The 23,400-nt window shown below is 54.7% G+C and overlaps 1 protein-coding gene across 9 annotated transcripts in view; it reads right to left on the minus strand.

Annotated features, from left to right (window-relative positions):
• The window catches only part of MITF (melanocyte inducing transcription factor), a 188,742-nt gene that overhangs the window by 159,830 nt on the left and 5,512 nt on the right, over positions 1-23,400 (minus strand). Inside the window, exon 1 of one of the 9 annotated variants that reach the window (XM_079122432.1) lies at positions 11,462-13,866. The exons of the other annotated variants lie outside the window; for them this stretch is intronic. The gene's annotated coding sequence lies outside the window, so the exon portion shown is untranslated. Of the gene's footprint in view, positions 1-11,461; positions 13,867-23,400 lie in introns of those variants that run through there. 9 annotated transcript variants of the gene reach the window in all.

Below are 23,400 nucleotides of genomic sequence, written 5' to 3' on the forward strand. Positions count from 1 at the left end.
CCTTCTCTACGAGTGGTGCCTCCGCATAAGGCGCATCCCAACCTTGCTGCTTGGTGACCTCTCGGGTCATGGGCATGTGGTCACGAGAGTCTGGACGCGTTTCGGTTGTGGAGAGGGTTCCGTGCAGGTGAGTCCCCCGGCTGAAGCCCTTGCCATCAGTCTTGACCACGAGTCACATGCGCTTCCACACGGCGCTGAGGAAGCCATCCTAGAACCCGGCTCCCTAAGGGCCGGAGACGTGTTCGCAGTTGAATCCAAGCCCAGGGGAAGACCTGCAGCCATCGGTGCCGCGTCTAAGGCAAGTCCTCACGGTGTCCCCCCACGGAGCGTTCTCCGCGCCCACTCCTGGTGAAGCGGTCTGCTCAGGCATCGTCCCTCCGACTTCCCACAAAACCTGCCACTGCTACTCTCGCTGTCCCTGGGTCATGAAAGAGGAAACCGAGGCTCGGAGAAGTTGAACCCCCTCGTGGTTGTGCATGGGGCAAGGGCCAGCTCGCGCGCCAGAGCCCCGGCCTGTGGGACTCCAGCTTCGGCCTCCCAGTGGCACAGCTGTGTGGGGCACCCACCCGACAAAGCACTCCACAGGCTCCAACTGGGCAGTCCACACGGCAACCCACCCGGGGCTGGTGTCTCCGCTCCACTGACTTAGGCCAAACTCCACGTGGCCGGGTCAAGCGACGAATGCGCACCACCCCGCCAAAAAGCTGCGGATCCAGGATTCTATCCAGACCAGTCTGCGCCAACCTAGCCGCTGTCCTACCCGCTGAGGAGAAGCAACGTCTCTGCAGCATCTTGATGTGCTGGGGATGTGATCCCGTCCATTCGGCCTGAAACCCTCACGGCAACTCTGAAGGCAGACGGAGTCCCGATCTCCACTTCACGGATGTGTATTAGAAGCTGATTTGGTCACCAAGGGTCACACGGCCAACCTCCACCACACGGAAGACTTGTTTTTCCTGGAGCAGGAGTGGCTGGGAAACAGCAGGCATCAGATCTTCCAGCTCCTCAGAATGCTCAGCTTATGTCCTTCAGGGTGTGACCGTTCAGGTGCCCCTTCGAGCTCATCTTCTGGCAGCCAGCGTGACCAAAAGGCACCCGCACAACGCGCTCCCTCCTCAGAGATCAAACACGCCAGCCCAGCTTGGGGAAAGCCATCTGGGGCCGTTTCGTTTTAGAAATAAAGCCCACTGTTGGTTTCCTTGTTTATTCAGTGGAAAGGCTTGCCCTGTCTTCCAGAGAAACTCCCACGTACTTTCCTATTCCTACCTTCCCAAGTGTTTCCTTCTGCGAGGCAGAACAGATGGAGAACCATGAGCCCTGTTAAGGACAAGCGATGCTCTCTCCTCGTTCTGAATAAACGGAATTGGGGGGTCTCAACGGCACGAGAGCTCATTTTTGGAAAGATAAGAAATAAAAATAGCAAAATATCTTGATAATCAGCCCAATATGTTAAGCCTGCACCAATTAAAGAATGCTGATATGTTTGAGTTTGGGGACAGAGACAACCTGAATAAAATATCACAAGGCCGTGGGCCCAGTGGTACTAGAGACGGAAGAGGCACATAGTCTGAGTCCCTGATAATATGCAAAGTCCTGTGCAGTAGTTAACCTTAGCAAAGGTGGGCGCGGACATCTAGTATCGACGGGTAAGGAAAACCTCAAAGTCCACCCTTTGTTCATCCACTCTTTCGTGCGTGGAATCATTTAATCGTCCAGGGTTTATAAACCACCTGGCTGTGTCCGAGCCTGGCTGAAGCTCTGCGAATAAATGGTGACCCCAACTGCTACCCGTGCCGACCTCACTGAGGGGGGACCAGATGCTGAACAGAGAGGCATACAGGAAAATCACATAAGTGGTGGCAAGGAAAAGATGAGGAGACCACGGAGGAACAGCACGGCCACCCCAGTCGGATGAGGGGCACCGGCTCAGGAAGCAACCGTCCATCGAGGCTGAAGGGTGAGTACAAAGGAGTCAGGAGAGCAGCAGGCAGGGGCCCAAGATGGCGGCAGGAACGTGGTGAAGGCCTGGGGTGGAAAGAGCAGAAGGCAGGCAGTGTGATGCGGACAGCAAGGACTCCTGAGTCTGTTCCCAGCACAGCGACGAACTCTCCCGAGCACCTCCCCCTTCCTAGACCTCGGTGTCCCCTCCAGCTCTGCCAGCATCACGGGGGTCGCCATCCATGCCTACGCCTCACCACAGGGACAGCTCAGGTGCCGGAGGCCTGGCCTCAGGCTTCCAAGGGCCACTGCACTGCTCGCCATGTGACTCCCCCCAGCAGCAAGGCCTCCAGCACCACACTCCTCAGCCCACCGGAAGACACGCTGAAAGGCCAGTCTGGGTGAGTGGCAGCCTCCTCCCTCGTGGGAAGTGGCCTCCAGAGTCCTCGACATGCCCTAGGAGAGGCAGCAAGCAGAGCATGAGGGACTGACGTGTGGGTGGACAATGCTGGGGTCCCAACTCCTGACAGTTCCCACTGCAGGCTGAGGACAGGGAAGGCCACAGCACTGCCTCTCCACTAGGGCATCCAGAAGTGTCCAGCCCCCCTGCTCCCTGGGGCACCTCTACAAGGAGTACTCGAACATTGCAGCAAGTGGAAGAAATATTCCAGCGGAGGGAGAAAGCTGAGAGTCCCCTAGGACACTCCTGAATAACCAGAGAGGGTCCCCGAACTGCCGTCCAGAGAGGGTTCATTGCAGGACCTTTGTGGGGGGCAGATGCATGATGCAGGCGAGGGGCAGAGCCAATGGCTCAGGGGCAGAAGAGAGGGCGCCAGGCCCGACACCTGCCCTCTGAGGCACTGGGTCTGACTGGCCGTTGGAAACATACAGAACACTCGTGGGAAGATGCCCATGGAGTCAGGCGGCCAAGGGCCCCACAGACCTGCAGCCGGCCAGGGCTGTGTCTTCTCTGTCATCAACACCGTGAGTAGGGAGCTACCTTAGCTGGAAGCAACTCCTCCTGTTCAACTCCTTGCGGGAAGGAACGGTCTTACCACTGTGTCGCAGCTCAGCGAAGCACTCCACCAACTCATCATCTGCAACCACCAGATACTGTTCGGCCACATGATGGAGCTTAGATTCTGCGATCACCCACCCGAATTGGTCTGCAAGCAACCTCTAACGCGCACGTGTGAGAACTACTCCACACCTCCCAAGGTTTCAACATGCGATGTTCACGGCAATGTTTTATAGAATTGAAGAGTTCAGTAAGAAAATTCACAGGTCTGTTGTCCAGCTCTGCACATTCAGGGGGAGTCATCAGCCACACGTGCCAAGGACTGAAACGCTCCGAAATTGGGGGCAGGGGCCACAACTGATGCAGAGTGGCAGCATTGAAACCATTAGCGATCATCCAAGCCACCGGCACCACCTTACAGGAAGGAAAACCTGACCCTCGGGACGTGTCTGCCCCACCCGGGACACGCGGACTTGGATGGTCTCCAAACCCGACACCACTGCACTACCTGGGTTGCTGAGACCCGGTCACTCGGCTGACTGCAGCTCTGGTGGCTGACCCCACTGACCACAGTCCCCCACAGGGCTGTCTCGGCCCAGGTCCCTTCCCCACCCCACCTCCTGCCATCCCACCTCCCCGTGCCACAGCCCAGCCCCTGGGGCTGTCATGCTGCTTGGCTCCAGGGACTCTGCGCTGCCTTGCTGCTGTCTGCCGTGCTTCCCCCCGTCTGCAGGTCAGCTCTCCTTCTTCAGGTCTTTTCACAAATGTCGCTTTCTCAGCCAGGCCCTCCTCGTCCACTTGGCTTTAAATCACAAGTCACTCCAAACCTCTCCAGGCGCTATCCCTCTCCCCAGCGCCTGACGCCATGCAGCACAGAAGTGCCTTTCTTAGTTACATATTTATTCCTCCTCCTCCCCCCTCTCTCTCTCTCCTCTCTCCCTCTCTCTCTCTCTCTCTCTCTCTCTTTCTCCTCCTTCCTCTGTCCCTCTGGCACAGCCACAAAGCTTCACGAGTGTGAAGGTTTTCGACCGTTGGGTGCCCACTGAGGTCCTCACACCCAGATGAGTGCTGGGCACCTAGGAAAGCCTCCGTAGACACCGGGTCGATGACTGGCTTCGTGCACTGACGGCAGACTAGGAAGTGGCCCAGATCCAGGGAACTGAAGAGCCGTGGCCTGCTTGACAGGGGCAGCTCGTGGCCTGGGTGTCACCCGCCATCCCCTTGCACCCCTGGTGAGCAGACACCCACTGAGCTGGCACAGCCGTGAGCCAGGACAGCAGCGTCCCGGGCACAGCAGAGGCCTTCGAGGCTACGAGCTGGGCAGAAACTGAGCCCTTGCGAGGACAGAGGCAGAAAGCCCTTCCGATTTCCTCCCCGTGCCCCAGCTCCTGAGGGAGAAGGAGGCTTGCTTAGATTGGACCTCCACAAGGAGAGAGCAGGCTTCCAAACCCTCCTGGCAGGAGCCAAACTTTGCCATGAAGCCTGAATGGCTGGCACAGCTGAGCCTTCCCTGCATCACTCCAAACATAAAACACGAAGCTGCAATTATAACTTAATGACAGATATATAAAGGAAGATGTGACGAGTGGCCAAAAACAAGGCAGTAGGAACCAAGGGTAGATATTATGGCTGTATCCATCTGGCCTGGCCATTGAGGGAAACGTGAGGCCAAACTCACATCAGCGGTTTATGCTCTTTCACATTTAGGATCCCATCAAAGGTTTGCATCCGGGTCCCTCTCTTGCACTGATTCCTGAAAGGCAAAGACATCCATAAAACAACCTGTACCAACTCCAGGGACAGAGCCAGTCCTCGCTGACCAATATGGCACCCAAATCAGCAAGGGCTTCTCCAGTCTGCCACTGAACTCAGAGCGCGACAGCTCGGCACACACAAGAAAGGGAAAGGTTCTCTGGGACCATCCAGCACTGTGCTGACACGCTAGGCAGGCTGCCCAGTCCAGTTCTCCACACCCCCTCTCCCAGTCCATGCGGACACCTGTCACGTTTTGATTCTGTGGCTGAAGAAGTCAAATCAGTCTCAACAAGTTCTGAATGCCAGCGTCCTTTTAAAAATGGCATCGGCTTCTCATGGAGTCATTTCTTCGTAGAGGGAAAAGTACTTGAGAAGAACTACTGAGAACATTCCAGAGATGACTGCCAATGGCTCGTTCTATAGGACTCTAAGTTTCCGCAGCTAGAGCTCAGGTGGATGGAAGGCCTCTCCTCCGCGGCCAGACTGAAGCACCCTCCCCACTGGCTCCAGGCACACTGCTGGGGACTTGTGGGGGGCCCTTCAGAACCATTAAGCCCATTGACTCCATTAAGACTGATAAACAGGAGCCTCCCAACAGGACCCAAGCTAAGGGGCTGTTCAAGTCAAGGCAGCCAAGGCCCCAAGTCAAGAGGCCTCGCGTGGGTTTCTGCTGCTGATTCTGCCCAACGTAAGCCAGAGATCCCTGGGAGTGTTCATTCCAGAGGGAGAAAAGCAAAACCTTACGCTGGAATGCAGTGACTTCAGCTGCTTTAACTGACACAGTCCCTAAATACTGCCCAAGTCTCCCGGGCCATCACGCACGCAGCAGCAGCCAGCGTGTGGAGAATATTCAGGGAACCAACATGGAATAAATCCAGTTCCGCCTACGTGAAGTTTCCAGTCTGGACAGTCCACCCCACCAACAGGCATGTGAGAGAGAAGAGGCCATGATAGTACGTACGGTGGGGCCATGTGTATTCTTGTCATGTCTAAGTCACAAGCTCATTTCAAAACGCGGCTACTTCCAGGTATGTGCTACTGCTCAGCCCACACGCAGAACAGCTCACTTCCCAAATGAAACTCCTCACCCCTGAGCAGTTCCCTCAAACGCTGCCCTCTAAGAAGCCACTTCTAAGAATCCACACCAACTGCACTTGTACCCATTCCTGCTCCTCCAGACCCTACCTAACCGCCTCTCACGCGCAGCCGTCAGAACCCAGCTTGCAGTGCCTGGACACTGCCGTGCTGACCCTGCCTGCTGCCAGGTCGCTCCTGGCCTCTGTGTTCCATTAAACAAGAAGGTTTCTGAGGGCAGGAACAACCCTTTATCCTTCCCTCTGCACGGTAGATGCTCCCTGAATACAGAACAAGTTGAAGGCGTGTGGTCTTGGATCCGATTCTTTCCAAAGTCTCCAAATAATCAAGCAGTTGAAAGAAACCAAACCTACTCAAAAATCAACTTAAATTCTAAGTACAATGAAATCACTCCAAGTTATTAACCCAAACACTCAACGTGTTTATTTTCCTACCTGGAAAACCAGGCCGACCGCAGAAACAGCCTAGCCCAGTAGCTGGCTTTAAGAGGGATGAGGTAATTTCCTTCCAGGATGATGAGGTTTTGGGGATTCTCTGGAATGCGCACCTAGCCACGCATGTGTCATCATTACTAGCACCCTTCGGGCAGAAGCAACACAGGGACAGTTCAGAATCTCAAGCCACGTCACAGGACGTACTCAGGTAGCAACATAAGCTCAGTGTGATGGTCCACTGCCCTCTCAGGGGTGATGGACGGGGAGACGGGCTTCCCAGAGCCCCTAGGAAGTAGCTTTCAGATCTGAGTTCAAGAGTCTCGTTCACCGTCAGCATGAGCGTCCAGGAACACGAAACTGAGAAGGATGAATGAGAGCAAGGGGCTGTTTTCCTCCCAAACCAGGGTGGCCAGACTTGCCCAGTAAGTACAGGAGAGGAGATGCCCCATTAAGTTTAAACTTGAGAAAAAAAAAAAAAAAAAAAGTGATTTTTTGGCCTAAGCATGTCACCAAATATTTGGTACAAACCTATACTTTAAAAGCATTCTTTATCAGAAATTTGAATTTAAATGAACATTCAGGAGTTTAGCAAAGTTATTCCTACCCCAGAAATTCTATTATTAAGTCACTGGGATGGGGGAGTGGTTTGGTTTCTTTTTTTGCTTTGCTTCGTTTGCACCATGAACCCAGGGGTGCTCTACCACTGAGCCACAGCCACAGCCCTCCTTACATTTTATTTAGAGATGGGATCTTGCTGAGTTGCTTAGGGCCTCGCCAAGTTGCTGAGGCTGGCCTTGAACTCACAATCCTCCTGCCTCAGTCTCCAAGCCACTGGGATGATAGGCATGGCCACTGCACCTGGAGCGTCATCAGTTTCAAAAACACGAACACATAGCAGTGCTGTATTTTGGGAAGCAATAGCTTTCAGGAAGGACAAAGTCGTAATCAAATAGCATTACAGAGCATTCCAGAAAGCTCAGTGTGAGGGCGACAGCAGAGCAGCCAGCAAGGTGCGAAGTGCCAGCCAATCCCTCCCGCACAGGCCCGCAGCTGGTTCTCAACTCGTCCTTGCACAGTGGACGGTGACGATGACCACCGATATGACTCTTCACAGACAAGGAAGTCCAGACACAGACAGGAGAAGCCGCCGGGGTCGCAGGGCAGGCGTGCAGAGGCACGGACCAGGCCATTTAACAGGGGCCTTGCCTGTGTGTGAGGCCACTGCGCACTTCACAGTGAAGAAAGAGAAGCCTAGTGATCCGCCCAAGTCTCCCAGCCACTGATGGGGCAGCTGGGATTCAAACCCAGGGCAGCCTGACCCCAGAGGGCCATCCCAGCCACCCCGCCCCTCCCAGTCACCCAAAATGGGCAGGGTGCGTTCCTACCCAAGCTGGCAGCCCCACTGGAAGCCAGTGCTTGCCCTGGAGTGCCTTCCCAGGGGTTACCTGACCATCCAGCAACCTCGACCCTGCAACACACCCGGGGCACACTGAGTGTGTGTCAGACTGTAGGTCAGCGCAGGGGAGGGTCTGGGGCAGGACGGGCACTTGGAATCATACTTCTGGCCTCACAAAGAATACACAACGTCCACAACGGCCTGCTTGCCGCACTGGGTCCACCCGGGGCAGAGGCTCCTGGGAGCGGGGACCGTCCCTGCTGTTCACCACGTTTCCCAGGTGCTTGGTACAGAGCAGACCTGACCACACCAGGAGCCAAGGAGTGAGCATCACTTGTCACCCGCAAGCAGTGTGCACGCGGACCGTCACCCTCACTGCCCTGATCAAGGTCACAGCCTCTGTGAAGGCTGCAGTGCGTATTCTCACACACTCACCACACCCCACCAGCTGGCCTCTGGGATGCCCAGCCTGGCCGCCCTCCAACCCACTCTGCGCTTGGCAGCCAAAGCACTACTTCTGCCTACAAGGGGCGCCATGGTCCCCACGCCCTGGCTGCAGGGGCTGGGCTCCCCGCAGGCATCCTCTCCCTGGCCTGGCAGTGGTGTGTCGGTGATGAACTCGAAGTCCACTTCTAGGGGACTCTGCTTCTCCCTGGTTCGCTCAGGACTGACCTCTCCACCTTCAAGCCTTAAAGGACCAAGGAGAGGTCTCGCACCACACTCGTGTCTTTGTGAGTGACCTGAAGGCAGAGCTGCGTCTCGGGGGCTGGCCGCCTGTCACCGGCGCAGTGCCCGCCACACAGTAGGTACTCAGTGGTCATGTGCCACACGTACGAATGGCTTCAGAGAACAAAAGTGGAAAAGGACTCCTCTAATCATTTCCCAGCATCTTCCTCCACGGGAGGAATTCCATCCAGACCCATTCATTAAGTTCCATCTCTATCTGCTGAACATACCAGAAGGCCAAGCATGGAGGCCAGGGGCACATGCCTGTCGCTGCTGCTGAAGCGAATCCCTGCTGACCAAGAACCTCGCGGAGCATCCCTAGCTTGTGGCTGGACTTGCGGCATCAACCAGCAGAGCAGCAGAGGAAGGGCCTCAGAGGGAAGGCGCTTCTGAGACAGCCACCGGGCTCTGCCGCTGCACCTGGCCGAGGACGGGGAGCTGGGCACGGCGTTCAGAAGGGGCAGGCTGCTCCTGGCTCGCTGGAGGAGAGTGGGCAGCCGTGGGCCAGAGCAGCCATGGACCGGAGCAGCAGAGGCCGGCAGCCTCCAAGACCTTGACCTCGTCCCCACCCTTCCCTGCACCCAGGAGGAGACAGAGCCTCATAAAGGGGCAGCCCACAGCCGTCCAGGGGGTACAGCGGCACAGTGGGCCTGCTCCATACACCCACTCAACTGAGGAAACCGGAGGCCCACCTGTGGGTGCTGTGGGATAAAATGACGAAAGGACACAATCGCGGTCACGGCTGGAGAAAGGCGCTGCTGACTGCCACCTGCGCACAGCCCCTGGCGACACAGGACGTGCTTCCCGGTCCCACGGTCCCCCACCACTCCACCCCGCTTTTCTTACCCTGGTGAAACTGCCTCCAAACTTTAAAAAACAGCTCATCCCACACAATTCCACCAGCTCGTCTTCTCTTTATTCTCTCTATCCAAACTTTGAAAACGCTTTTAACCAGAAACACCACCGCGCTGGCCGAAGCCTGCCCAGGACAGCTCTGCCATCCGGAGATCTCGGCGCACTTGCTCCGGCCACGCCAGAGCGCAGCTCGTCCTGGGAAAGCTGACTCGACTCCTCCAAGTCCTCCAAGTGAGGGGGGCCATTTTTACTCCTCATCCCAACCTCAGCACCAAGGCTACGCGGAACCCACCCATCACGGAACCGCAGCCACCACCAAGCAGCCATGAGCCCAGGGACTGACCATGGCCCTGGATTCTTTTCCTTCAACCTTGTTTTTTAAAATGAGAAATCAATTAGTCAAAAAAAAAAAAACAGGGAATGTGATTGCTCTAAAATCTTAAAATACTTCAGTCAGAAAACAATGCTTTCCAAGTGATCCAAGATGGAAATACTCATGTATGTATCATTCTCACTAAAGACTTTCTATGTTGACTCGGTGGGGCACAAACATATGATTTCCCAGATTCACGTTGGTCTCCAAAATTCCAAGGCACCAAGTAGCACTTATTTCCAGAAAGCAAAAAAGATACATTCTGGTCTGATTCTAAACAGGGCACCAGAAAACAAAACCGATGCTACGAACAAACAAATCTTAGCTAAAACTCATTGAAATAGTCCAAATGGTTTCCATTCCAGGGAAAACGGTGACTCAGCAGTTTGCATCTGCTGCTTTTTCTAAACACACAAAATAAGCAAAACGCACCAGGGAAAGAGCAGGCGCTGAACCCTGCCTGTCTCTGCGCCCACAGGACTGCAGATCACAGCGCTAAACAGGGCTCGGCCAACGTTTAGACACGTCCAGGTGGCCACCCACCAGCCCGAGGACTAGGTTCCTGCAGCCACTGCCCAATCCACAGAGAAAGAGATGGGAAAGCCCGGGGCCCAGCCTCCACCGGCCAGAGCCAGGAGTGGAAATCCAGAGAAACCAACGTGTGCCAGGGCCGCGCAGTCAAAACCGTCACAAACAGGACCCGGATTCTAAACAAGAACACGGGGACCGAGCAGGACATTTCTCAATGAGCAAAGGGCTCTGAAAACAATCCACCGGTGAATCAGAACCCCTCACCTAATACCAGCGATGGCCTGAGCTGCCCAAAGACCATCCAGTGAAGATGTTCCATAGAGGGCTGGGGTTGCAGCCTAGCACACACGCAGCACTGGGTTCGAGGTTCAGCACCACATACAAATAAATAAAATAAAGGTCCATCAACAGCTACAAAAATATTTTTTTAAAGTACTCTCTAGAGGGAAACCTATTTAAGGGAAGTGCTTGAAACCCTTCACCCAGGGGAGAAGACAGTCCAGAGTGCAAAGCCATAAATGAGAAGCCTGCCTGGGGTAACGAGCCACCCCCCAGCACCAAACCTATCGTGAAGAGTAACAGAGAAAGGAAAGGAAAAGTGCTTTGTGAACTTCAAGAAAAGGAAATTCTTCCCAAATCTTCATCCTCCCACAGAACTCGACAGTAATTAGTCAAGGAAACAGCCAGAGGAGGAAGTGGTATTCATTTACAATTTCTGTAAATCCCCACCGGCTGTCATTTAAGAACGTCAGTGACATCAGCATTTCTGAGCCAGCCAGGGTGGAAGAGCTACCACCACAGAATCATCCTAGAGGGAAAGGAAAGTTGGGGGCGGTGGCGGGAAGAGGCACGGGGCAGCCTGCAAACCAGCTCCCTCCGCGGTGACGGCCTCTCCCTCCACGCCAACGCTGCCAAGAAGGACACGCCAGAGAGGAGGAAGCGTAAGCTCTCCCAACCCCACCAAGGGACCTGAACATGGCACAGGACAACCTTGCCACTCCTGGGCAGAGGAGCAGAGTCAGCGTCCGACAAAGACCAGCGCGCTTAAAAAGCAAACGAGCCACAGCACCACCCGTCAGGCTAGGCACCCTGGCGACCCTCGCGGCTCCTTCTTGAAGGCAGGCACGGGTCCATTCCACGGCCTCCTTGGCACAGGCGGAGAGCCAGCCCCGGCAAGACCATGTGTGCACGCACCAGGAGTCCCATCTGAGTTTGAGACACGTCGGAAGTCGGTCTGAGCACCCAACGTGAGCGCCAGCCGTGAGCTTGTGCTGGGGTCACGATCAAAGGCAGCAATGGTCACGCCAAGCCCGACCGACGGAAAACCGAGGGGCACTCACCAGGGCCTCCCTGGCCCTCCATCCCCACATGGAGTCGGTCCACTGGAGCGGCTCAGAAGGGAGATGGCTCTGGAGATCGGAGGCTCTGCCACACACTCCACACCTTCCCTCAACACTGCGAAGGCGAATCAGAGATGGAGCGATAATTAAGAGGCTCCTTGGCAGCAGGAGCAGGCTTCTTGAGCAAACCCGTAATTGCTGCCTACTTAAAATGACAGGGAATTCAGCCAGGGAGGAGGGAGGTGCTAATGATGGTAATCATAAAAGGTAGAGCAGACTCGACATCAACAGGTTACCTGGCTCCCACTCAAACCAGCCCCTCTATCTGCAGATTCTGTGAAAGATGACAGAACATAAATCCAGCACCTTACAGGGCCGGGCGGGAGCTCTGATGATCCCTCAAGGAAAGGATGCAAGGAATCTCATGGAAACAGGTCTGGGCTCCACGAATCCTCCAACCCCAGCAGGATCACCAGGAGTGAGTTAGATGATGAGAATTTCGATCGATCCATACGAGAGCGCACGTGGGTAGAGAACATGAGCCCCGTCAGGGCGAGCGCTTCCTGAATGAAGCGGCATCCTGGTTTGGAAGCCCTCCGCGAGGTTTGCAGCTCTGAACCCTCTGCTGGAACAGCCGCAGCCTGCTGGCAAGGGAGGAGGAGAGGAACCCTCTAGCCGAAGCCTTCTCCCGGGAAGGAGGCAGCCCGTCAGGCTTTGAGAGGGGCCACCCAACCTGCATCTAGACAACACGCCAGAAGCCCGCTGCCCGCTGCCCACCCCAGCAAGCATCAGCCTACCCCCAATATCTTCAGATGCCCAGAGACGTGGAGAGGTGCAGATTCAGTTGTCGGCCATGGCAAGAAACCTGGGCAGCAGGCACATAGTTTCCCAATGAGTAATGCTCCCCAAAACTCTCCATAAAACCAACCCCGTAGGTAAAGACCTGCTTCGTGCTCAAGAAAGCCCTGGCCCGAGCTCGGAGAGCCTGGTGAAGGACTCCAGGATGGCACCCCAACAAGGGCCATGACAGGGCTGAGGGCTTTGACCTGGCTTAAGGAGGTCCCGGGAGTCCCCGGTGACGCTGTCTGGCAGAAATCCCAAAGACCTCCCGTGGGTATTAGAGACACATGGGAGCATAGGTACAGGAAAACTGGACTATATTATGCGTTTCTTGGTCTGAACAAGAATTGGGTCCTTTTTAATTTTCTTTGGTCTTTCTCCTCTCCCACTAATTAAGAGGAAGAATGCTTTACGCTTATTCCCTGGATCTAAACAATCACCGTGGACCCCACTGAGTACATGGCTCACCATTAAAGCCATCAACCGGGATTTTTATGACTTCTTCCTCTCTGCGAGATCATTACAGCCCTTTATTGAAAACTTTTAACTCAGTGCTTTGCAGTGACTAACGCTCTTAACAGCGCACGTCAAGACCAAGTTATGCCTCATTGCACAACGTTACGTTGTTTCAAGAAGTGTCAAAGATAAACAGTACAACATGGAACATACCAGCCACGGGTTTAGAAAGACACAGAAGAAAAGCGATGAACAAGTCAGGTTAAGGGCGATTGGGGGAGACGGACTGTGGAGTGAAAGGCAGGGAGGTGGGAGGGTCTGCACGCTCAGTGGTGGGATCTGGGATGCTGGGCAGACTGGACAGCCCAGAGTCTCTGGCAACCACATTCAAAGATCTTTAACAAGGAATGGGGAGAACCACGCCCTGCACTTAGAAATGATTAAGCACCCACCAGCTCACCCTCTGCTACCTTTCCTGGAGACTTCTCAACCTGTCTCCCGCCCTTCGTCAGAGACAGCTTTGAAAACAAAGGGCCATGCAGCCAGGCCTGCCGTGAGCATCTTCAACAGACAGATCTATTTATTTTGGATTCAAATGCTCCACCACACCCTGAGCCCATTGTCTTTACTTCATCAGAAACCTAGAGTGCTTTCCAGTCCAAAGTCAACACGAGCCGGCTCCCTGATCGCCCCCTATCCTGCCTCTGCACCCCACGCACACAGCAGCCCCCACGGCATGGTGGAGAGGGAAGCTCTGAGGTTGGAGATCTTTGGTTTCCATTTTGCTTCTGCCTTTATTAAGACAGTCAAGAGACGGGGGATAGGCTGGCCTCCGTTTCTTCATCTGTAAAACGGGATCCTTCCACGTCACGTGAGATTTCCCTTCTGTACAGCACCTTGCGAGTTCACTCGTGCACCTGGGAACAGCAGGTACCTTCACATGTCTATGACACACCTGGATCTGAACCATTCCTTCCTGTTGTTCAGCTTCTTGACTTTTCTAACACAGAAAAAGTGTGGAAAATATCACATGGGGACCGTCCTTACCCAAGACTAAGACCCAGGGACACACACACAGAGCAACCCACTCTGGATAACGCCCAGGGAGAGGACCTGAAGGCCCAGAGGGCCGGTGGGAGCGCCAACACGGGAACTCGCGACGAGGGCTGCTGCTGTCATTACCAGGAGGCTCACCGTCTTTTCCTGTTGTTATTAAACTGTGTGATCTGGGCTCCGCAAGCACCCTCCTCTTCCAGAATTCCAAGCACTCTGAGAAGGCTCTCAAAGGTCACCATGGCGGCTCCGCTGGAGGCTGAGACGTGCTACCCTGCAGCATGAGGGGAAGTCAGGCCACCCCCCTAAGACTGCCCACCGCGGGGTTCTGGGCCATCCCTCCACGTTCCGTGGCTTCCTCCAAGAAGGCCCCTAACTTCTGTTTCTTTCTCTCCACCCTCCCATGCCAGCTTCCTAAAGGAAGAGCAATGGGAATTATACCAAAATAAAAAGAACCACATAGGGACAGGGAAGCTTCCCCCCACTCAGGATCTGGAAAGGAGGGACCTTTTCTATTGGCAAACCAATGGGTAAAAACGCAAGGCCAGGTTCCTGGAAAAGCTTTCTTAACATGGCTTCGTGTTTGATCCACAGTGTCTGAGCACACAGTGTTTCAAAATGTTCTTCCCAGGGAGTGAGCTTTTTGGGCCAGAGAAAGGCCTGCTAGAAAAATACAGCTCAAAACAAATTTTTCATACAGTCAACTTTTATTATTCATAGATTCCCCATTGGCAAATTCAGCTACTTGCTAAACTGTATCTGCAATTCCAAAAGCCAACATTTGCAGTTTTTTCAGTTGACAGTGGACCCCGCGTGACAGCAGGTCCTGGAGAGCCCCACGTGGGCCCCGGCTGAGGTCAGGGAAGGCCAGGCTGCCTCCCGTGGGGACACTCGGGATGTCCTATGCACAAGGGTGCTTTTCACGGCTAGTTCATGCCACTTTTTTTGCATTTTTGTGTTTCCTCGTGGTGAGTCCACTATCTTAAATGCTCCAGCACAGAGCTGAGCTGCGGTCCCTGTTCCTAAGTGACAGAAGGTTTGAGACGTGTCCCCTGGGGAAGATGCAGGCCTGAAGACAGGCACCACTCAGGCCTGGGCTACGGCGCAGCGGCCGAGTGGTCGCGGTGCCGACCTTCAAGCAGAAACGCACTTGGAGCAAAGCCATGGATTAGTCGACCAAGACTAATAACCAGAGGCTCACGGAGGCTGCCCGCAACGCCCTCGCAGCGCTGGCTGGGGACCCACCGACCCAGGGGCTAGAACATCGCTACCCCAAGTGTGGACTTGGCCCTCTGAGCACAGACGGCAGCACAGCAACTGTCACCCCAACTCACGGTGCCGGGGCCTCCTAGGGACCCGTGGCTGTCCCAGGAAGGACACAGGACCATGGGCCTCGCCTTACAGCCATGGAAACCGAGGTTCAGGAAGAGTCCGGGATAGGTCAGGGCGACTCCTTCCACACTTTCCTGAAAGGACTTAGCAGTTCCTAAATATCCCTGATCCTGTCACATGACAAAAAAATTCTTTCATCTCGGTCATTGCTCAACAAAGACTTCTAGAACCCTCAGTATCTTGAGACAGCATCCTTGAGACAGCAGTGAGCTAACAAATTTCCAGTTCCAATGGGGACTAATAAGTGTTCTTGGTTGGCCTTTTTGTAAACAGAAGGTGCTAGGTTTTTCTTTTTTGTTTTGTTTTGTTTGGGGGGGATTTTTTTTTTGTTTGGTTGTTGGATTTGGGGTACCAGGAGTTGAACCCAGGGGTGCTTGCCATATCCCCAGTCCCTGTTTTTGTTTTTCTATTTTGAGATAGAGTCTAAAAGTTTCTTATGGCTTGCCGAGTTTTTGAGGCTGGCCTTAAATTTGTGATCCTCCTGCCTCAGCCTCCCAAGTTGTTGGGATCACAGGTGTGTGCTATAATGCCTGGCGTGACTGTTCTTAAAATATACATGATTTTCCACACGAGGCCTTCAAATGAAGTAACCACTACAGGCTGTCCTCGGGGAACATCAGTGAAACTATATTTCTTTCTCCTGATAGTGGACATGACCCCCAAACTGGCTCTTTTTCCCATCCCCCGACACCTCCCTGACCTTTAATGACGTGATCATCACTCAGCAGCCCCCATCTGCCAAGGGTGGCAAGAGGTTCAGAGTGGACTCTTCTCATTCTCCGCTGTCTCCTGTACAGTACATTCAATAAATATTCTTCAAATATTTTGCTCCTCACAGGGCAAACTGACTCTGCCCGAGGATGCTGCAAATAATTCCTAGAGCACCACTCTGAGGAACGAGAGGTGGCAGCAGTCACCACCTTAGGGCCCAGGAAACCCCTCTGACCGAGGGCTTCCAAAGGGTCTTCTCCCACTCCGGAGGCTGGCTCACCCCCAGTCCTGGTCTCTGACCCTCAAGGCCAGCCCTGTTCTCTGCCTGGAGCGGAAGCCCCTACCCCATCAGCCCTGAGCACACGCACCCGCCTGCTCAGGCCGCACCTTCTCCCATGCCCAGGCCTCTCTGGGCACTGGCCGGTGCTCACCCCGCAGCACCCAGCCCTCGCAGCTTTGGCTTCGGAGTTTGTTGACTTCGATCACATGAAAAAGGAAATGCTTTATCATCCTTCACAAAACTCAGCTGGGACCTGCGGGACAGGACGAGCGTGGGTTATCTGCAACCCCGATAGAGGCGGAAACACTCAGCAGAGCGCTGCGGCAAGGATCCATGGCGCACTCCGCAGGAACGTCTGGAAGGGTCCCCTCGACGCACGTCCACAAGGTGATTGGACTCCTTCCCATTCCTGTGCAGATGGCGCTTCGTGGCTGGGGACGTCCTGGCCACCACCCGTGGGGAAAGGGCTGGAGAACATGCTGCAGACGCTCCACGCACTGCAGAACCGACTGCTGGGCCGCCGCTCGCTAAGCAGAGGAGAGTGCAGCGACTCTTAGGGACTCCACGGGGAGGAGGCACAGAGCCCACCGCACCCGCTCCTGGAGCGTGGGGGCAGTGAGCCCATCCTCCAGTCAGCGGGCCTCCAGGTTCTGACAGCAGACGCCATGGCAGGGGAAGAGAGGCCAAGGCAGGGCCCAGAGAGCAGAGCACCAGCCGCCATGCACAGGGGCAGCGGTGGCCACCGCGTCCTCACCATGCACAGGACCTTATCACCTGTCAGAGTCCTCACGCAAGAGGTCGAGGCAGGCACCTGCTGTCACGCCACGGTCCCACTGGACCTGACAAGGGCATCCGCGGAGAGGTGTGATCCCACAGAAGCACCCCTGGATCCATGGACACCACTCAGGTGACCATCCCTTCTTCTTTTCCAGCCGCGGGTTTAACCACAGGTGTTTAAAAGGGAAACTTAGTGACAATCAAGCAAAAGGAACAGCTGCATCCATAGTAGGTGGGGGCTTACAGCTCAGATTCTAGTCCCATGAACAGCTGACCCTCACTGTTACCCAGGGGGGCGTCCTAGGCGAGCCAAGGTCCTGAGCTAGAGAAGACAGGGCCTCGTGGCCTAGGTCAGATGAAGACAAGGACACTAAGAGGCTGCGGGCCACAGGGAACACGGAGGAGTCCCTCGAGCCTGGGGCTAAGCAAGACAAGCACACACGGCTGGACGCTGCAGTGGTGCCTCGGTTAGCACATGGTCCTTACAGGAGCACACGCGGGCACAGCAATGCCATGAGCCCTGCATCCCCCGGCACTGAGCAACCCAGTTAGTGCCTCTGGCTACCCGCCCCCGACCCAGCTGCAGTCCGCACTCGTGGTGAAAGAGACACGTGGACGGGACGTGCGTGGCGTGCCCGGGCATCCCGAGGCACCTCCCTCGCAGGCATCCCGCCACCATCTGAGCCACTTCAGCTCCAGGTCCTGCTGCTGACCGTCCAGCGGGGGCAGCTAGGCCCTGCGCTCCCGGGAGCCTCTTCTCTTCCTGCCAACTGCCTTCGAGCCATTCCCTCCGTGTGAAGCTGTCCAAGGGGACGTTAAAATCCACTTCAAGTCCAAACCCGACGGCGGCGAGGATACGAGTGTGGCAGGAGGGAACTCAGAGGCAGGCCTGGGGAGCACAGAGCCCGACTCTTCTCCTTCCAGTGACCGCCCGGCAACCAAGACCTCCTGATCACCCCTGGTGCCCCGTTAACCCTGTGTTGAAACAGAGGCCTCAAGAAGGACTGACCGAAGACCCCAGCGAGGCAGCCCAACTGGAACCACCGTCCGTCTGCACTTTGGAGACGGCTCAGAACTCTGAGCCAGCCAGCGACGGAGGTGACCCGCGCTTCCCCTCTGGAGAAGCCCGAGAGGCAAAGGATAAACACCCGAGATGCTGACTGGGCCAGACCAGGGAAGGTGGCGTTGCCGGTCAGTAAGGAGTCTGGACGTTCCCCGTGGGCTTCGTCTCCCCGAGAGTCTGCCTGCCCGTCAGGGAAGTGGGCAGCCCGCGCAGATCCGGAGCAGAGGGACAGGCCACTCACGCGTGGGAGGGATGGGCTGACGGAGCCGTCCGCCCGTGTTTTGGAAGCTCCCACACGCCACAGGCAGTCTGGAATTCATTAAAGACAGGAAAACAGGCTGACAGTCGTATTTCAAATTTTATTCAGCAGAAATTTTGTGAAAAACAATTGGGTCACGTGGAGGAACCCAGACCGCCGTCACCCTGTTTCCCAGCCCGTCTTCCAGTCAAGTGACTGCGTCTGCCGGGGCTTCACCCTGGCAGAGTCTGGACGGAACCGCCCACCCCTTTAGACGGGGGCCAGGCTCTTTGCCTAGCCAGGGAGGGTCACTTGAAGATCACACTCAGACAGACTCCCACCGTGGTGAGCCTGGCTGTCCCTGCCCTGGGCTTCTTGTCATTTCACCAACAGATTCCTTTTCTGATCAAACAGGGCCAGCTTGAGGGTTCTGCCACCACCCTCCAGGGGGTAGGTTAGGGTTAGGGTTATACGTGATTTACATCCCACATCTTGGCCATGCTTAATGCTTCAAGTTCTTTGAGCAAAATCACCTGCTAGCACCATCCGAGAGCAGTGGTTTCCGAAGCATGACCATCCCAGACCCACAGACAGAAACCTGTTAGAAATGCATTCTTAGCCCCTACCTAGGACCTTCCACATCAGACCCAGAGGCCCCCAAGCCCAGCAGCGTGAGGATCACAGCTGTCCTGCCCGTATCTCAGAGTGAATGCCCTTGGCAGGAAGAACAGAGGGCCGTTTGTACCATCAGATTGGAGGTGATCAGTGATCAGTGATAATAACTGCCTGCTGCTTAGAACTTTTTAAAAAGGAAAGTTTCTCTAGAAAGTAAGTTATCAGGTCTGCGTGAGTGATGCGGCAGCAGCTGGGCAAATCCAGGGGTTCACTGTGACTTGCCAGCGTGACCCTCCCGGAAACCAGCCCCTGTGGCCAGGCTGTGTCAAGTTCCTCACTCCGAAAGCCACACAACGGAACCGTGTGGGCTGAACATGTGAAAGGCATGTGACAAGAGTTTGGAAAAGAGATTATTAACTGCCAAAATGAAAGTGTCCACTAGGAGAGCTACTCGGGGAAGCACTGGCTGCCTGTAAGCACCAGTCAGAAAGAAGTCAGGCGCCCGAGGGGCAGAGGGAGGAGCATGGGAGACCACCTCCCCAAAAAGACCCCTGTGTGTGTCCTTGCTACCCGGCTCCCGGTACATCATGCATTTTAGCGGCTCAGACACCGTGACCAGGCAAGAACCAAGGCCCTCTCCTTTATTTCTAAGTCAACAGAGACAGCTTCCCCCAGTGGTCAGTGTCACTAGAGTGGCATTCCAAGGCCCGGTCGCTTAGCATTTACTCACCTGGGATCACCTAGATAAAAGCAGATTAGTGGGATGACCGGGGAGAATGACTATGCTCTGACGACACACCGTCTGGTTCCAAAAAGTCTGCACTCTGACCGTCGGGCACGCGGCCAGCCAGCGCCCGGCCTCCCCAAGGTGTCTGCACGTGAGGCTCCCCGCTGCCCACGGGCGCGTTTTCATCTGAGTGTCAGCAGGAATCGCGCCAGCTGATGGCTTATGCTCGCCGGGATTGCTTCACACAAGCCACTACAAACTCTTCCTTTAAAAATAAACAAATAGACGTTGTAAGAACACACGGCGGGTGTCATGCTCTTCCCTGGCCAGTAAATGACCCCAAGTGGCCGATACTGCCTGGATGTTTACCCATGGTCCTTGGTGGCCACAAGCACTGTGAGCCAGCTGCAAAGGCCTCCACCGGCTAGGGTACTGTCAACCTCCCGGGTGTAGACAGGCTGCTCTGCAGGCTCAGTCACAGAGCAACGCTAACTGGAATCACCTGTCACCGCTGGAAAAACTCAAGTGCTAAGAAAAGGTAACCACAACAGAGCCACTGCTTTGGACAGAGGTGACTAGTAAGGACAACCTGACCACAGACATACCCGCGAGCCGGTTCACGGACCTGACTTCAGAGCACCGTCTAGTCAGGTTGGGAGAGCCCTCCTTCTGGCCCGGGAACCCACATGCGTTTCCTTCCACCAGGGGACAAATCTCCAGCCATAAAATGTGTATTTTGAAAATATGCATCTTAGAACCAATTAGTATGCGGGAACACTTAACAGCAAAGGAACCCAAGGAGAGAACTGCCTTCCTGTCCATCTGTCATTCCTGACTTCGGATATAACCCCCAACACGCTGAATGAGCCTTCTCTGCTCCGCCTCTTCTTCCCACTGGGGCAAGTCCTGCTGCCTGGAAGGAAACGCACCCACAGTGTGGCCAGCGCTTTCTGATGCTGCCCCCCATCAGGTGGACGGCTGACCACATGGGTCAGAGGACCGTGGGTGAGTGACTCAGTGAGTCATCCCCTTTGGGGAGAGGGATGGGTGGGGACAGCAAAGGCCACAGAGGTCCCGCTGAAGTTGCTCAATGAGCGGCCACTTCTCCCAGAAGGACAGAACCCTACCAGTGCTTCTCCAGAATGTGGATCCCACACAACCTAGGAGAGTCCCCGTTCTGTGGGTCCTGGAGTTAGAGAAGACGGCCAGTGGAATCCAGAAGCTTCCAACAACTGTGTGAAGAGACTCCCACACCATGCGCCCTGCCTGTGGAGGTCAAGGCCAGTGGGCGCCAGTGCGAGAGGAGGGCTGCTTTCAGGTCTGCACCCACGCTGGCGCTCTTGCCAGGGCGGAGAGGCGGCATGACCCAGGGCTGGGGCCCAGGACGGAAGTCAGGCTTTGCTGCTGCACCTGGTCACCTGGACCGCCCCATCAACACCCAGAAGTCAAAAGCCAATCCAGCACAAAGGCCATTCCTGGGCTAAGCGTGGCCAGCGGTGACCCCAGGGCTGCCACAGTGAGAAGAGCAAGGGGAGGACCCTGAGCAGGACCCTTCTGGAGGGGACAGGATGATGAAGACAAGGAGACCCAGCTCCACTCGTAGCCAGGGCTAGTTTTGCAAAGACAAGCAAGAACCTCTGACTCACCTGCCATTAGGGAGACACTTAAGGCAAGCTACAAACACTTAAGAAGTTGAAGGCTGGCATTTCTCTCTCCCCTATTCACACTCGCCTGAGGCGGCTAGTCCCGGGTCCTGCTGAATTCCTACTGTGTTGACCTAGCGTGAGCTGCTAGGTACACTACCTGCTATCTTCCCAGCGGCCTCGCAAGGCAGTTACTGCCCCATTTTACAGAACAGGGAACAGGTGCTGACATTCAGAGAGGTTGGGCAACTTGTCTAAAGTCACAGAGCTCATGAATGGCAGGGCCAGGGTCTTGTCTTTCTGTCCAACATGCAGGTCTTGCCTCGGAGCACATTCTCAAAATGGCCCTGCCTACAAAGCCGGTCTCCTTCTCAGTCACCCTCTACCAAGAATGCCCTGCTTGGTTCTCAGAGCAGTTAGCAAAGATGATATCGTTTGTTTCTTTGGCTCATGATTGACATAGAGGTTCCTGCTGCCTGGAGTGAAGCACAGGCTGGCAGTAGCTGCCCAGTGGCCAGCACGATGCCTGACCACAGTGCTGCCTGCAAGGAACGGTTCTAAGGAGGGAGTGGAGGAGGAGAGCAAGCCCTCCTCAAAGTCACTGCTTCTGCCTGCAGTGCTCGAGGGAAGGCTGAAAGGCAGCTTGAGGAGCCTGAGGGCCCCGGCCTCAGGATCACCTGCACCTGTGCCCCCTTCTCTCCGTTAGTCCGGCTCCTCCACAGCGCCGTGTCCCTCTCACCTGCACCCGTCCATCTCCAGCTGTGACGGGCAACCATCCGTAACTCCTGGTGCTTGAGAAACCCGCAGATACGCTGACCAAGAAAGATAAGCCTCATCACCCCAAGTCTCAAGACAGATGGGTCCTTGAACACCCCAGAGTAGACCTCTTTCCGCTCCACGGCAAGCATAAGAGGCAGGGGGAAGAGGAACAGCAAAGGACTAGAAAGCCAAGCTTAAGCAGCTTGAGAGGCTGGGGTGCAGCTCAGTGGTGAGTGCTTGCCTAGGACGCAGGAGGCCCTGGGTTCCTCCCCAGCTGTGCAAAAAAGAAAGAAACCACCCGAGAAATGGGCTTTCCACTGAGAAGCCAAGCTGGTTCCTGAAATGCATGGCCACGGACAGGGGGTGGAAATTGCCATGGGGAGCCCTGGCCTCCTGCAAACCCTCTGCCTCGGCTAGGACGCAGGCGCCCCCCTCGTACAGCGCCTTGCCTGAGCTTGCACGATGGTCTCTAGGCTCACAAAAGCCTCCTTATAAACTGCAAGCGAGTCTGTATAACGTCAAAGCCGATGATAACTGCACTTAATATCCCTGAGATGCCTTCTTGATTATTTTTTCCAAATAATGCAAACTTGGAGAATAGTCTAACCTATTTTTTAAGTTTACTCTGATTTGGCAAATCTAACAGTGAAGTTCATTTTCTACTTAACAGCCGCTCACAGACAAACACAAAAGATGAGACTCTTCTTGTTGTCCTTGAAGATGACACACTCAAAAAAAGTAGCCAAGGATCTTTTTTTTTTTTTTCTTTTTTCCTATTATTTATCCTAATACTGCCAGTTCTGAAACAAAGCAGTTGGGGGAGAAATTTGGTAACTTTGATTTGTCCCAAGATACATTTTTTTACACTGAGGTCCTATTCCTGACAGTAAGCACATGTGACCTGTTCTAAAAAAAGGATATTTTCCACTTCTTGCACAACTGGAGCAGATATAAACATCAGCCTGTACAGACTGCACTGCAGAACTCAAAGGAAATTAAACATACACACGCTTTAAGAAATTCTAAAAATAGCAGTCATTGGGAAGAGAAAATCTCCAATAACACACAAAACCAACCCTAATCAAGTGTTCCATCCAATCATACAAAACTAATCTGCATAATAAGATGTGAACATCTGCCAGGTTAGGGCATCTTGGTCCTGCCTACTTTCCTTCGTGATTCTACACCTGTTTCCGCTGTTGTTAGGAGGAGGGGTTAAACACCATCATGGTCAAATCCTACTAGAGAAGAAAGAACTGACATCACCCACCAAAGAGCTGGGCTATGCTAAGCACTTACACATTGGTGCCTCCTTCCCAAAACCAAGCCTAAGAAGATGGGTTCTGTTGATTCCATTTGACCAGTAAAGGCAGTGAGACTCCAAG

This window comes from Sciurus vulgaris (genome assembly GCF_902686455.1).
Source record: "Sciurus vulgaris genome assembly, chromosome: 19".
NCBI classification, from domain to species: Eukaryota; Metazoa; Chordata; class Mammalia; order Rodentia; family Sciuridae; genus Sciurus; species Sciurus vulgaris.